Below are 6,821 nucleotides of genomic sequence, written 5' to 3' on the forward strand. Positions count from 1 at the left end.
ATGGTCGAAAATAACAATAGAGAAAAAAAATGGCTAACTCAAAGCGTCGCAGCCTGGATGAATCACACATATTCCCTCTATACAACGGGTTTGGGCTAACTACACATGAGCTTACCAATATATCTCACCTGAGGACTCTTTATGGTGTAATGCAAATTTCCACAACCGTAACACTACCCCCTCCCCTTTTTACAGACTTGTCCCGAGTCATCAAATTTTCGTGTGCCATCATGTGTAGTTCTCCCCCGAGTACGTTTTACCTTCGGATCCCTGAGTGCGACATTCATGGTATTCGTGTCCCCAAAATACAAAAACCTGAGGGCTGAGGAACTAACGAAACAAACCCACTCATACAGATGACTTAAATAAAATTGCTGGCGCAAGACAGACATGCCGGGGGTGCACTCATATGTGCAATACAACTTAACCTTACAAATGTTACACTAACGCATGGCACAGGATCAATGGACTCTGCAAAGAGAAAAGCAAAGTCAACGGTGAACCAGCGCACGGGCCGCCACTGCAGGCCCATGTTGTAGCTGCTTACAGGACAGTCCTTGCAACTTGATCGATCCCGGCGCACATGGAAATAAACATAGGGTGGGGGAAAATCAAAACAGAACGGGGCAAATTTGACGAGGGCAACAGGCATGGCATGACATAGGTGATTGCAGGCAAGGCATGGCAAAACAGGGCCGCTGTAGCAAACACAGTCGGCAGTGAAGCTGACCGGCACAGGCCTTGAAGCAAAAACAGCCGTCAGACGACCTGACCGGCACAGGCCTTGCAGTAACACACCAGCAGACGATCCGGTCGGCACAGGCCTTACAGTAAACAGCCAGCTGATGAAGTCGCCAGCAAAGGCCTTGCAGTAAACAGCCAGCCGATGAAGTTGGCCAGCCTTTGCCTTTCAGTGGAGGTTGCTGGAGGGGGTGCGGTGGTGCTGGCCACTCAGAAAGTGGGCTCGGACCTACCTACCTGTCTCCCTCCCAACCTATCGCCTTTGCCTGTCTCTGTCCATACCCACCCCCTTAATTTGTAAAACCCAATTTAGCCCCAACTTATATTTTTGTTCTTTTTATTTTTATCTTTACTTCCCCTCTATAAATCGTCCCCTAACCCCCTTTATCGTCATTGTTCGGCTGACCTATAGTCTTCCTAGCCTACTCCCAACCCCTACGTTCCCTTCCTGGAGGGGAATGAGGGAGGGCTAGCGTCCTGCGTCTAGGTCCAATTCAAGCCTCAAGATGGCCTCCTCGGAGTTCAGCGATCTTTACCCAAAGTGGGTCCAGCGGCCCACAACGAGAGCGAAGGGATGCATGGTGCAGAGGGGTACACTTCCTATCTACCCTATCCATTAACCTTTAAACTACCCCGGGGCTTTCAACAAGTGCCTCTCGCTTAATCTATTGGTGATAACAACCCAGATTCCTGTCACCTGTATTGGTGTCCTTGCAAATTTTGGGCCTCGCCCCCCAATTTTCCTTCCGTGCCCTCACACGTTCTCATGGCTGGGACACGTGGCTCCCTTGGCAGGCACTACCCTCTGCCGATTCTCCTACGATGGCACCCCCGGGCACTACACTGACTCCGAGCCTACCAGCTCCCTAAACACCGGGGAGTGCCCTCCATGGCGACTCCCCTGAAACGCTCACGTGGCAGGCTGGCTTCCCGGGCCTCTTTCTGAGGGTCACCCATGCCCACGACACTGCCCACGCGGCTAATGGCGCCCCGGGCCCCCGCATCACGCGGGCGCACCCGTGCCCACTACGCTATCCCGGCCCCCCATGGGCCCTTGGCCTACCACGGCTGAGTAGCCCGGTGCCCGGGGTACCCACTCAGCGATACTCACCTTTCGCAGCCATGCTCCCAGCTCGTCATCAGGGCTCCTGCACCCCTCCAAACGGGTTTCGAGCCTACTTCCCCACCAACAACAAAACGACCTCCATTTTTCAATTTCGCGAACGCACTAACTCACCTTACTCTGACCCCGTGGTCCCTTGGGTGAGAGTCACTCCTCCCCCCAATCACTCATCGCACCATGCATTCCCCATTCGCTCCATTCACACAGACCCGCTGGCCTCACTCACTCATCATGTCTCCACCTCACAACTCTTCAACACCCATCGCTGATCTCTACCATCCTGCTCACTACATCCCCTAACGAACTCGTGCTCCCACGTCGTCCCTTTTAACACTAGGTAGCTAAGCTACGCCCCCTCTACGCACTCACAAGTCTGTCTCTGTCTTCCAAATTCCAAAATTATATATCCCAACCTAAATCTGAACTGAATCCCTCTACCTAATCCATTCCACAGGCCCCATGATGACTTATCCCTGCCCCATGGAGCCGGTCTAGCTATCACTAACCCTTCACCCTGATGTGGATTTTTTAAACCCACCTTGTTGTGATCGTTGTCCTCCTGTAGGATTCTAACTGGCTGATTGTGTAATCCTATTTGACTTCAAACAGAGTTTAACGCTTGTCCGATTTAATTATAAAATCCTACAAAAAAAACCCTATCGACACTGATAAAACTGATGTCCACACAAGTCCTTCCTTGTGAAACAATTTATTTCCTAATTATACACCATACACTTCTCACCCTTGTACAATGAACTTAAAAAATCCCCATTTGATTGCAATATTATTTGGTTCTATTTCATTTATTCTTATTTTATTTAACAGTTAGACCAACCCGATTCAATTCACTTCTACATTACATCAGAGAGTTTTATTCTAACTTGGTACTTGGTCAGTTCCAAGGAGTACGAGCCACTGAGAAACTATACTTCCTCACGTGATCGTACTGAGAACAATGTGCCTTTCAAAATATTTATACTTCCATGAGAGAGAGGTTGGGGGATATTCACCCAGACTGTAGACGTGTCCTTTAGACAAAAAGCCACTTTGTACATTTTCAAAGCAAAGGTTCATTTATCAGCTCGGTCACTCTGCTCCAGAACAACACATTTCTTATCATTTAGGGCAAAAGTCTTTTGGCCAGAAATGACAGCCAATTCAATTTGCAGCATAAAAGTTACATTTCTGAAATTCCATTTGTTACAATTTAAAATACATTAATATAAATTTTTCCCCCACACTCCCCCGTTTTTTTTTTAAGGAAAATTTGAATAATTTTTCTTACACATGATGATCATGTCCCATTCCTGAAGGAGAAAAGATTTCCATTATTCAAGTTCAATCAACAATGGCAGCGTGTGCTCATATCAGAAAATGAGTGAGTTTCCATTTAATTTATGGCCTGTTCATCAGCATGTGTCACACATTGGAAACATGCTACCCGAAGTCAGAAGATAAACAGGTCAGGGTGTGGATAGAGCGGCACCCAACGGGTAACACAATCGAAGCACTCCTTGAGCTGAGGAGAAGGTAGATGTGGGCAAGTACAAGTTTGGGCCGGACACTGGGTTGAAGGAGCGCAGTGTGGAATTCCAGGCCTGTCGTACATTGAAGTGACCACAGCAAGTTCATGATGTATTTGCAGAGCGGCAATCGAGAGTGTGGCTGAGAACATTCCTCCATGCAGGCACCACACAACGCCGACGTTAAGACTTTGCTCAACCTTCTCCTCAGTGGGTTTTTTCTTTCTTTTCCCACATTGCTCCATCTTATCTCCTCAGGAAGGGGAGGGATAATCATGTGTTGAATGCTCAATCACCCAAATCTGGGTTCTCCCATCGTCCAATCTTTGTGTGGAAGCTTCATTTAGATGAAATCGTACATTGCTTCAAAGACTGCTTTCAACACTCCGAAACAAACAAAGCATCAATTAAACACCAATAAATAAACGTCATGGGCACATGTAGTTCTACAAGACTAACAAAGATTCTTATGGAAGCATTTAACTTGCATTATATGTCATATCAATATTTTAATCCCTTTCCTTGTTATTTCCCAAAACAACATGCTAAAATATACAGAAATCCCAGTTGTACGTATACTCAAAACATCCATCTCATTTGCTATTTCCATCGACATTTTAAATCTCTGACATTTCTCCATTTGTCCACTTCTCTCTCACCAAAACACCAAACATGCTGCCATTTTTCCAATTCACATACACAAACCATCTATCACTTCCTCCGACCTTCTCAATTACGAATCCATTTTCTTTTATCAAAACAAATAAATCATTTTAAACAGTTGTTCAAAAATTGTCAAATCACTTATCAAATCTGTTATCAGGCGAATATCATTTATATTGCTGCTCAAACACTCTGTCTAAACATGCAGCTTCACCCTCCACAATCTTTATCCCAGTCTTGGAAAAGCATCTTAAACTTCAGACTAATAAACATCCAAACTCTCTTAAACAACTTTTTTGTCAAAACAAAATATTTCCTTTTAAAATCCATAAATGAAAAATTAAATCTTCAGCATCTATCAAATTAAATCATGAATTTACCTTGACTGAATCGATCAAAGGGTTACACTGGGTTGTTTGCCATTGCCTTCCCAGCACAAGTTCAGGTAACCTCAACATTCGCAGACGAATAAAACAATATTTCAATGTCCATCCGAGGGAATCATCTATTATCTGTGAATTGCCCCACGTGCTAAACATCAAATCATTAAAATCATTCCAAATCACGTTTCTACATTTAAATCACATACAGTATATCCACATTCACAATTGTTATTTCACAATTTATTCAAAATCCCGATGGTTGTAAAATAAAACTTCAACACTTTTTCCTAAATGGACTTCACTTTAAACATTCAGTAGAGAGCGCACCACAAACACCAAGGAACACGGAACAGGAAGTTCTCTTCACATCCAGTGGGAAGAAAAAGGAAAAAAAAACTCTGACAGGCAAAACCCACAGTTTAGCATTACTCTGTCATGGCTTCAACACATACACTAAACAGCATTGCATCTAATAGACTCGCGTGTGATCACGTGACAAATACCAATCACATTTCTATCTCATCCTCTTGAATCTGCATATGAATCGAATTTCACACTTAAAGCAAAGGCTCGAACAAAGACTCAGTGTAAAGATAGGCCACCCCCCACAGATCGAGTGGAGGGGGTCTCACACAGTGTAGTTTGCGACCTTCGCGTGGAAATGCAACGCAAAGAATGTATAACATGCCATTTCAAACAGACCCACAGCTCAACTCAGCACGAGTTAAAATATCGTCAAAATCCCAAAAGAACACGTTTCATTGCAGTGAATATTGGAATCGCACAAGTTTCATTTTTTTTTTACTCTCAGGAACAAATCACCCACCATGTTCCCAGCTGGTTAATCATCTCTTGCACTCTACAAAACGTTTCGTGCAAATCATTACATTTACAAATCTGTAAAACCTCCACACAATATAATATAACAACCTCACTGCCAACAAACTTCCAGTGAGTTCAATGAACAAAAAGTAACTCTTAAAACTCTTACAAACAGGTAACTTACAATGTTTATCTATTTTAACCCTATCTCGGCGTCTCAGCCGTGTCCTCGGCGTCTCTCTCACAGCCGGTCCGTATCAATGCAAACATGTGGCATGTCGCTTCATCATGCCTATTTAATTACACATCTGGCTCCTCAACGAGCCTCTTCTTGTCATCTGACTCCTCTTCTTCTCCAGCACTTTTCTAAAACAACTACAGTACTTATTGTTTACTTTAAAACGGACTCTCTCCGCCAGATTCTCTCAATAAAATTATCTGACAATGAACTTTTCTTTGTTCGAAATGCGTTACCTGCTGAGAGCGCTCTCCCTTACCTTCGCTCAAGCACTTGTCGTTCCTCCAGGCACTGCCTCCGGCAGATTAAGCACCTCCGGTCACGAGCACCGCACCAACGTCGGTTCGAATCCGAGTCTCGGCGCCAACTGATGTGGATTTTTTAAACCCACCTTGTTGTGATCGTTGTCCTCCTGAAGGATTCTAACCGGCCGATTGTGGAATCCTATTTGACTTCAAACAGAGTTTAACGCTTGTCCGATTTGATTATAAAATCCTACAAAAAAAACCCGATCGACACTGATAAAACTGATGTCCACACAAGTCCTTCCTTGTGAAACAATTTATTTCCTAATTATACACCATACACTTCTCACCCTTGTACAATGAACTTAAAAAATCCCCATTTGATTGCAATATTATTTGGTTCTATTTCATTTATTCTTATTTTAGTTAACAGTTAGACCAACGCGATTCAATTCACTTCTACATTACATCAGAGAGTTTTATTCTAACTTGGTACTTGGTCAGTTCCAAGGAGTACGAGCCACTGAGAAACTATACTTCCTCACGTGATCGTACTGAGAACAATGTGCCTTTCAAAATATTTATACTTCCATGAGAGAGAGGTTGGGGGATATTCACCCAGACTGTAGACGTGTCCTTTAGACAAAAAGCCACTTTGTACATTTTCAAAGCAAAGGTTCATTTATCAGCTCGGTCACTCTGCTCCAGAACAACACATTTCTTATCATTTAGGGCAAAAGTCTTTTGGCCAGAAATGACAGCCAATTCAATTTGCAGCATAAAAGTTACATTTCTGAAACTCCATTTGTTACAATTTAAAATACATTAATATAAATTTTTCCCCCACAACCCTAACTAGTTGTGTCCTGTGCCCTGGCCAAGGGGATCTTCCACCCCTTGCCCAGGGATCCTGTTCACCCGAAGCGAGACTTGCTTTTTTTTAAATTACGCAGCACCAGCGCGGCAACTCGCAACCTGCGCACCAGCGCAGCAATTCACAGCCGCGCACCTTTGGCATGACGTCATGGCAGCTGTTCGCGTCCCTCGTCCCTCTTGGACGGCACCATCCGGCAGGGATTCACC

At 44.2% G+C, this 6,821-nt stretch overlaps 1 long non-coding RNA gene across 1 annotated transcript in view; it reads right to left on the bottom strand.

Annotated features, from left to right (window-relative positions):
* Positions 1-2,557: 2,557 nt before the first annotated feature.
* LOC147016041 (uncharacterized) overlaps positions 2,558-6,821 on the bottom strand; it is a 4,292-nt gene continuing 28 nt past the window's right edge. The window contains exons 1-2 of the long non-coding RNA XR_015049983.1: positions 4,761-6,821; positions 2,558-4,500 (exon numbers count right to left, since the gene is read on the bottom strand). The exon at positions 4,761-6,821 is cut by the window's right edge and continues 28 nt beyond it. This is a non-coding gene — a long non-coding RNA (uncharacterized LOC147016041). The remainder of the gene's footprint in view (positions 4,501-4,760) is intronic.

The sequence above is a fragment of the Eptatretus burgeri genome, chromosome 12, assembly GCF_056783735.1.
Source record: "Eptatretus burgeri isolate ZD-2024b chromosome 12, Ebu_testis_v1, whole genome shotgun sequence".
Lineage (NCBI taxonomy): Eukaryota > Metazoa > Chordata > Myxini > Myxiniformes > Myxinidae > Eptatretus > Eptatretus burgeri.